This window comes from Felis catus, chromosome D2 (assembly GCF_018350175.1).
Source record: "Felis catus isolate Fca126 chromosome D2, F.catus_Fca126_mat1.0, whole genome shotgun sequence".
NCBI lineage: Eukaryota > Metazoa > Chordata > Mammalia > Carnivora > Felidae > Felis > Felis catus.
The window spans coordinates 87,924,397-87,933,878 of NC_058378.1; the positions used below are offsets into that span (position 1 = coordinate 87,924,397).

Genomic DNA, 9,482 nt, shown 5'->3' on the forward strand with positions numbered 1-9,482 from the left:
TGCTCAAATAAACCCTCTGCCTCTTTTTCTTGCTCTTCTTGTCCTGAGACTCCTATGATATGGATGTTGTTTTGTTTCGTGGAATCACCTAGTTCTCTAATTCTCCCCTCTTGATCTAGTAATTTCCTTTTCCCCTTCTCTCAGCTTCACTCTTTTCCATAATTTTATCTTCTGTGTCACCTATTCTCTCCTCTGCTTCTTCAATCCTCACTGCCACTGCATCTGGCTTATTTTTGCACCTCAGATATAGCATTTTAAAATTCATCTCTACTGGTTTGTAGGTCGTTGATCTCTGCAGCAAGGGTTTCTCTGGTGTTTCTATATTTTTTCCAAGCCCAGCTATTAGTCTTATAACTGTTGTTCTAAATTCATGTTCAGATATATTGCTTATATCTGTTTTGGTCAAGTCTCTGGCTGTTATTTCTCCTTGACCTTTCTGTGCCTTGTCATTTTTGGCTAAATTTCTGTCTTTTGCATGTTTTAAAAGCTTGTTATGTGTCCTGCACCTGAGAGTATTACTCTATTAAAAAGGGGTCATACACTGTCCAGGACCTGGCCCTCCAGGAAGTGTTTGTGTGTGTGTGTGTGTGTGTGTGTGTGTGTGTGTGTATTCTGCATGCACTCTGTGGTTGTGTTTTGGCTGCTCCTTCCCACTGGTAATTCTTCTGCAGAGCTCCTCCTAGCTTGCTGTGGTGGAGATTTTGGACCTTTAAATGGTGTACTTTGATACGTTTGTTGAAGTAACCCTGAACAAAAGGGAGGAGAAGCTTGATCTCATAAAAAGAGAAAAAGGGAAGGGAAGAAAAGAAAAGAAAACCAAACTGAGACTCAAGAAACTAGAAGGCTAATTCCAGAGAAAGAGAAAGGAAAATAAAGAAGAAGAAAGAGAAAAGATGGAAAAAGCATAGAATAAAGTGTGTGTGTGTGTGTGTCTATATATATATATACATATATATATAGAGAGAGAGAGAGAGAGGAGAGAGAGAGAGACCAAAAAGAAATCAGAAACTATGAGCCTGATTTCAAAAAAGGAATAGAGGGTGGAAGAAAAGAAACCAAGAAATAGTTGTCGTCTGTTGGTGCCTGGGACCGGTGGCTGTGCTGGTCTGGAGCAGAGGCTGGCTACATTGGGTCAGTCAGTCTTGCTCCAGTAAATAAGCAGTTGCCAGGCACGGTGGGGTGGGGTTTGGTATAAGCATGTCCTGATTCCCCTGGGGGCCACTGTCAATCTCTCCTTCCTGGACTGGGGCTCTCAACCCACGCTATTCAGCAGCTCTTCACAGAGTTGTGAGGATGGTCAGCTTGCCCTGTGCCCCAATTCTCCTGCATCTTCGACTTGGCTCTTGGCTGGAATTCAAAAACTAATGTCTTCAAGGATTGGTACCATGTGGATCCAAGAGTAGAGCCTCTCCACCTTGCTGATGAAAAGCCTTTGGCTGGCATCTGCAGGGTCTTTTGTCCTTGGGAAGCAATAACCCCTCTTCCCAAAGCACTCTAGGAAGTTCTCTCCCAGTGTCCTCCAGAGATCACTATCCCTTGCTATGCACTCTGGGGCCGGCTCCCTCCTTCCCAGAAGCACAGGCCATGGCTCTGCTCTGGAGAAAGTTAAGCACTTTCAAAGCCTCTGAGTTTCAGCTCCAAAGGCTGATTACAAAAAGAACCCACACTCTCTATTTCTTGCTCCCCATTCCGTAGTCCAGAGAGGTTTCCTCTTGTGCTAACTGGAAGCTGCCCTTTCACAGCCCCTCTCTCTGGTCCCTTTTGTCTCTGCACAGAAGGGGTTCCCTCCACTCCGTGGCTGTGCCAGCTTATCTCCCCAAATGACATATATGTGCCTCAATCCTGCCAGGCTGTCTCCTTCCAACTGTGGAGATCATTCTGCCGATCCACCGATCGATTTCCTGAGTGTTGTAAGTAATCTGACCTCAATACAGCTGTATTTGAGAGAAGGAACATCCCAGTCCCCCTACTTCTCCACTGTCTTAACTCCTCCTGGATGTAATTCTTAGCTGTGTTCTGCTGTAGGTAGGATGGTTTTTGCCCCTGACCTTCTTTCAGGATTTTGTCTTATTTTTTGATAGTCTGCAGTTTGAATATGATATGCCTAGTGTAGTGTTTTGGGCATTTATTGAATGCTTGGTGTTTTCTGAGATATCTGTTTGGTGTCTGACATTAATTTGGGGAGATCCTCAGTTGTTATTGTTCCCATGTTTCTTCTGGTCCCCTCTCCTTCTGGTCTTCCCATTACATGTATGTTACGTGTTTTGTAGTCCTCCTACAGAACTGGGTATTCTGATACTTTTTTTTCAGCCTTTGTTCTCTTTGCTTTTTGTTTTTGATGATTCTGTTATATATTTTCTAGCTCATAGATTCTTTCTTCAGCTGTGTCCAGTCTACCAATGAGTCTATCAAAGACATTTTTCATTTCTGTTATAGTGATGTGTGTATACAGCATTTCTTTTGTGGTTCTTTCTTAGGATTTCTACCTCTTTGCTTACATTGCCCGCCTACCCCTGCATGCTTTCTACTTCATCCCTTAGGACCCGTAGCATATTAATTATAGTTGTTGTAAATTCCTGTTCTGACAATTCCAATATCCTTCCCTGTCTTGTTCTGATGCTGCTCTGCATCTTTAGATTGTGTTTTTTGCCTTTTAGTATGCCTTATAACTTTTCTTGGTTGCTGAAAATGATGCATCAGGTAAAAGGAACTGCAGTAAATAGGCCTTTGGGGATGTGGCGGTGAGGGGAGGGGGAGGGGATGTATTCCACAGCCTACTGTCAGGTCTTAGTCATCAGTGGGCCTGTACCTCAGGACTGTGACTGTCACAAGGTTTTCTAAGCTCTCCCCCTCCCCCAGTTGGGACGGGTTGTCTAAAGGGGGCTGGAGTTGGTTATTTCTCTTCCTGGGTCAGTGAAACTCTGGGTAATGAGGTATCGCTTAGGGCAGGTCCTTTTAAGAAAACAGTGCTCTGGTGTGTTTCACACGATTTTTCCCCCTCCCCTTTTCCTTTTTTTTCTCTGATATTTACTGTGGGAATCTGGCCAAGGCCCTGGAGTCCGACCTCACGACACTTCAGGGACACACCTGTGAGTAGGTGTGTTGCCTGTACTGCCCAGTTCAGGTTTCCTCCCCCTTCAGCTCGTGGGTCTGCTCCTGCAAGCCGGGCTCTGTGTCAGCCTGTCTGCCTCTCAGCCTTGGGGACACAACTTTCCCTCTGCCCTTCACTCTCTCGAGGATCAAGAATGGTGCAGAGGCCTTCTGGTTTGAGTTCTGCACGTAAGGGCCTAGGAGGTAACCACTTCCACCCAAAAGCAAGACAAAGCTGAACAGAGTGAAAAAGCAAACGGTTTGTCAATTGTGTTGATCTTTCTAAGACCCAACTTGGTTTTATGGATTTTCCCTATTGTTTTTCTATTCTTTATGCAGTTTATCTTTAATCCATATTATTTCTGTCTTTCTGCTAGCATTGATTTTAGTGTGTTCTTGTTTGTCTAGGTCCTTAAGGTATAGATATAGGTTGCTGATTTGAAGTCCTTTTTTTATGGAAGTGTTTACAGCTATATATTTCCCTCTGTAATTAGTCTTTCAGTGTCCCATAAGTTATGGTATGTGGTCTACTTTATCTCTCTATCTATCTATCTATCTATTTAATTATTTATTTACTTATTTTGGTGTCAAGATATTTTCTAATCTCTCAGTGGTTTCTTTGACCCATTGATGGTTTAATTTCCACATACTTATGGATTTTCCGATTATCCTTCTGGTATAGATTTCTAGTTTCATCACACATAATGAGAAAAGACACCCTGTATGATTTCAAACTACTTAAGTTGTATGATTTCACTATTTTAAAATTATTCAGACTTATTTTGTGATGTAACATGCAGTCTCTCTTCTTGAGAAAAATGGGTATTCTGCTATTGTTGGGCATGTTCTTGTGTCTGTTCTATCCAACTGGCCCACAGTGTTGTTGAAGGTCCTCTGCTTCCTTATTGATGGACTGTCTGGTTGTTCTTCCCTTTACTGAAAGTGAGGTATTGGCGACGACAATGACTATTGCTAGATCGGTGCGTTTCTCCCTTGAACTCTGCCAATGTTTGCTTCATATGTATAGGAACTCTGATGATAGTGCATATGGCTATGCATAATGTTATATCTTCTTGGCCAGTTGACTCTTGTATCATTCTAGAATGTTCTCCTCTGTCTCTTATAACAATATTTGACATAGTGCCTATGTTGTCACTTATTAGTATAGCCGCACTTGCTCTCCCTGGGGCACTATTTGCCCCAGGTGTCTTTTCACCATGCTTTCACTGTCAGTCTGTATGTCCTTAGATCTGATGTGAGTTTCTTGCGGACAACGTGGAGCTGGATCCATTAGATTGTGAAGTTTCACCCATTTACACTGAAGTGATCCCTGATAGGGAGGACTTACCACAGCTGCTTTGTTCATTGTGTTTCTGTATGTCTTCTCACTTTTCTGGCCTTCCCTTCCTGTCTTACTGCCCTCCTTTGTATTTACCTGACATTTTTTGTAGTGACATGCCATAATGCCCTTTTGTTTCCTTTTGTGTTGATCTTACACACAATTATTGTGTGTGTGCTTACCACGGGCATTACATAAAATATCTTAAAGTTACAACAACCAAAACAATATCAGCTCCCGTTGGCCGTCCATGGGGAAAAATGCTCTGGCATCTGCTTTAATTCTCAGACCTGCAGTTTCCTCAACATTTGTGGGTAACTCCCATGCCTTGGGTTATGGAAGGTTCAAGGAAAGTGGTATCCTCGAGACATGGAAGGAAAATGAGCTCCTGGAGTGTAGTGAGGAAAAGTGAATGCCTGAGGGTGGTACTGAGGAAGGACTATTTCACGGAGAAGAGCACCACCCACGGGGAGCACTGTCCCTGGAGAAGAGCACCACCCAGGGAGAGCACTGTCCCTGGGGCATGGTCTGCTCAGGCAGCTAGAATTAGACAAGGCATGCATGGGGCAGGGCATCAACGTGGCTTGGGAGCTGCTGCAAATTAGCACAGGTACTAGAGAGTTACTTTATAAGAAGCATACAACTTGCTCTCAGGACAGATTTAGTAACAACTAAAATATATCGTTAATTGGAGAGGAGGGCTGTGAGGTTGTGCAAGGGTGAACTAAGAGGAAGCAGATGATCTGTGTCCTCACTGGCCCAGAGCAGAGCCGACCCACTTCAAGGTGCTGCAGCCCCACTGGGGAAGGAGTCCCGTTATCCCCAAGAAACTGGGGGAAAATGACTGGACAGGCCCGATTCAGAAATCACAAGTGTTCCCACTGGGAGTGAGGCCATCCGCTGGGGGGATTTCCTGCCTCAGAGATGATCATGTACGAAAACGAAGGATTTTGATTAGATGTAGCATGCTCCATCAAAGGACCAGGGAGGAGTGAGAGTGAGAAAGACTCTGTGTGTGTTGTAAGTGCACAAGCATTTGCGTGTTGTGTGTGTGAGAGAGAGAGATGAACCAGGCATGTACGTGTGTAGGACATGAAGCACATACTGTGTGGCATGCAGGCGTCTGTACAGATGTTGTGATGGGAAGCAGGGGTGTGTGCAGGTGGGAGTGTGGGGCCAGGCTGATGGGCCAGGTGCTGTCTAAAGGCTCCTGACAATTGGACCCAGGTGGAGTCTTGAGCCTTTGGCTCTTACCTGCATGGCCTTGGAGACCCGAGCTGCAGTGTGGTAGAAGTCGATTGGTGACCCCGGAGAGCCCGGATGGGAGTGGGTCACAGAAGACCGCCACATGGGAGGTGGACCCACCAGGCCATTGTGGCCTGAGGACCCATTGGGGCCAGCTGACCCTGGGCCCTCATGCAATCCCTGGCTTACCTGCCAACTTATGCATGTGAATTTTCTGCTGACACTTTCCCAAGGGAAGGGCCTATGGACTTTCCCTAGCTACTAGTGATTTCTCTTAGGGACTGTGGTCTGAAGTGAGGCTAACCGGCTGGCATTGTGCTGTCCACGCTGGGCACACCAGGCATTCCTGGCACACATGCTTCGCTTTGACTGGGGTCAGTTATGACCTGATGTGATTTCTCAGGAGTCCAGACATCCTGGCTCAGGACTCCCATCTGAAGGAAGCTTTCCGCAGCTGAAGCAGAACCGCCGGGTGCTCAAGCCGCTGGGTGAGCCAAGACAAGAATCGTGCTACTTAGGTGGTGGGGACCTGAGTGTTTGGGGCTGGAGCAGTGGGAGAGCCTGGTTTGGGAGGGAACTCCCTCCGGGTTTTGGGACAGAGAAACAGACTCCCTCCATAGCTCCTTGGGCGCTGGAAGATAAAGGCCAGGACTGGGCTGGGTGAGGACGTTTCCTGTGGCCCGAGCCTGGGGGCAGGAGCGCCTGAGCCCCCGGGGCAAGCCAGAGCGCCTGGGGCTTTAGGTCGGTGCCTGGCCCTTCGACGCCAAGGGACTGGGGACTGCCGCTGGGGCAGCGGCCTGGGGTTGTGACAGTTCCCTGCTTGAGCAGCGGAAGGTCTGGAACGGAGCTCCGGGGACCGGGGCCGCGCAGACGGAGCGGGCTTCATCTCCTCCTCCGACCCAGGGACGTGCCCACGACGGAGCGCTCTCAGCCAGCTTGCCGGGTCCTCCAACTCTATCATGGTGCAGAGCGGGGCGAGGGGCTCAGGGTCAGCCTGCCGCCTCCTGTGGGCGGTCCCCGGGCGCCCTCCCGGTCCGGGCGGGGCCTCCTGCGCCCCCGTCGAGAGTCGCGGTTCATCCATGTCCTGTGGGAGAGAAAAGGAGACGCGCTCAAAGTCGTCCGCAGCAGGCTGTGGAGGCAGGTGCTAAGTGTCCCGCCGCTTAAATTGCTTGGCTCGGGACCACTTCCTAGCACAGCAACGTGTTGGTGCAAGTGAGAGCGGGTTAGGAAACCAGCACCGACCGCGCCGCTTTACTCAACAGAGGTACACGCACCCCTCCGAATTCCCTCGCACCCTCGACACTGGACGCCGAGCACCCCGGGCCCCCGTGGACCCCTGTCCCATTCTGCCGGCACCTCCCGCGGCAGGAGCCGCGCGGCGCACCTGCACCTGCCAGGCTCGCCTCAGCTTCCAGCACACGCCAGCGGATGGGGCCGTCAGCCGCGGTTTTGCAAATCCTCTCAGAGTCCTTGACGGTTCTTTCTGCCAAGCGCAAATATTGATCTATAGTCCACTTGTATTTGCAGAGTGCGCACGGGTCAGGGCAGAGGACGCCCCCACCGCGGCCTTGAGAGAGCAGCCCTGTCCACGTGCCCAGGTCCCAGGCGCAGAAACACGGAACTGTCTCTAAGTTTCCGTGTGAGGTCCCTAAATCATGCCAACGCTTTTTTTTTTTTTTTTTTTTTTTTTTTTTTTTTTTTTTTTTTTTAGCGGGGCAGAAGATGAAAAGCAGGGAATTTCTGTTGTGGAAAGAAAAGTAAACTTGTTCCAAAACAGATGTACTGGAGTTATTTTACAGGGCAATGGATATGGCGACATCACCCAAAGTCAAGTGGGGGAAAAGAGGAACCGAGGGCGGAGGCTGGACCACACTGTGACCTCCACACAGCACCGAGGCCCCGCTGGGCGGGACACTGCTCTCCTGACCGGAATCGCCAACAAGTCCCACCTGAGGGCAGCAGGGGAGGTCGCTACACAGTTTCCTCTGTGTGAGCCCAGTGCGGTTCACCTGCCTGGGGAGGGAAGGAGGGAAGTAACACCACTCCCTCCTCTCCCTGAACTTCTGACCAGTGTCCACATAAGCGGTGGTCAGGGGGCCTCAAAGTCTGTCCCTGGCAGGCACCTGAGGACAGTGATGCCCGCCTGCCCCCCCTGCTGCTGCCAAGTGCCTTTGGGGAGAAGTTTGCCATCAAGGGCGGCCTCCTGCATCTGCACTGACCCAGGAAAGAGAGCAGGGCCCAGGTTTCCTGGAAAACATACTTAGTTCTGCTTCTTGGGATGAAGGGATAGGCCTGAGGCCAATGGTCCAGTCTACCTAGTGCAGGGGCAGCCTTCCAGAGGAGCACCTCCATTAGCTGTGCAGCTGCCTCGCTTCAAACCCATGCTTCCAAATTCACTAATGGTGTAGCCCTGAGCAAGCTACTGGATCACTCTCTGCCTCTGTTGGACATCTGTGAAAGGACAATAGCAGCTGCCTGCCAGAATTATTGTGTGATCAATGAGAGGATTGAGAAAAACTCTGAACACGGTCCACAAAGACAACATGGAGGCTCCTGGGAGCCACACTCTGTTTTGTGCCCTGAAGATTTCCCTTTTGGTTAGAATGGTATTTGGCACAGAGTAGGGACCTGATACATACCTGTTGAATAAATGACCAGTATTCCCCTTTTCCTCTGGTTTAAGCAGGCACCTGCTTCAGCTGGAGTCAGAGCACCTCCAGAAAGCCCAACTTGGAGAAGCTCTAATTGCCGGTGCCACACGGCAAGGAACTGCCGTAAGATTTCCCATTGTACAGAGTGGCTTTTGATGAACCAGTACAAGGTTGGAGAGCACCTTTCAAGGACAGAGCCTTGGACTGTTACTCTGTACCAGGGCCCCATGAGTGTGTTCTCACACTGTGGGCTCCAAGGTTCCATGTGCACAAGTACCGTTCACATAGAGACACTCTATTATTTTGAAAGCATTTCAGATGCCATCCTCACTTGGACTCCAGAGGTGGACGACACTTCAGTAAAAAGAGGGGGGCTTCAGGACAACCCCTGATATTATCCCATAATGCATGCTGTCTGATGGGAGCCAGTTCCTGCCAACCCAGACTCAGCATCATTCGTTGTCTGTGTGTGTCGGTGGTCAACAGCGGGGGCTGGGCTGCTGCAGGGGACTGGAGCCAGCCCCTGATGCACAGCCAAAGGGCAGGCAGGAGCTGAGTCCTGAGGTTTCTTCACAAGATGCTGGAGCTGCTCTGTTGAAAGCATCTTTTCAAGGAATATCTATCTATTAATCACCTAGCTATGAAGAAAATCCAGAAAGGGGCACCTGGGTGGCTCAGTGGGTTAAGCGTCCAAGTCTTGATTTTGGCTCAGGTCATGATCTCAAGGTTCATGAGTTCCAGCCCCATGTCAGGCTATGTGCTGACATCCCAGAGCCCGCTAGGGATTCTCTGTTTCCCTCTAGTTGTGGTCTTCCCATGCTCTCTGTCTCAAAATAAATACACATAAAATAAAACAAAGAAAATCCAGAAAGCTATTCCAACAAATCTGTGCTAAGCAATACAGCAAAAACAGAAGCTATTAAAAAAAAGATAGACATATCTGATTGTATTAAAGTTTCACATTTTTGTAGCGCAAATTTCACTACAAGCATAAAGCAACAACACCGGGAAGTTTGCACATATACACTCACGTGATAGGCAAATACTTAATGCCTTTACATGTGGAGAACACATACAATCTGTAGAAAAAAGACTAGAGAAAGGTGGACAAAGAAAATGAACAGGTAGTCAATAAATAAGAAAATTCAAATTATTAT

The 9,482-nt window shown here is 48.4% G+C and overlaps 1 long non-coding RNA gene across 1 annotated transcript; it reads left to right on the forward strand.

Annotated features, from left to right (window-relative positions):
• Positions 1-1,050: 1,050 nt before the first annotated feature.
• LOC123380972 lies at positions 1,051-9,264 on the forward strand. The gene is made up of 2 exons (XR_006587464.1): positions 1,051-6,162; positions 6,503-9,264. It is a non-coding gene; the product is annotated as an uncharacterized LOC123380972 (long non-coding RNA).
• The last annotated feature ends 218 nt before the right edge of the window (positions 9,265-9,482 follow it).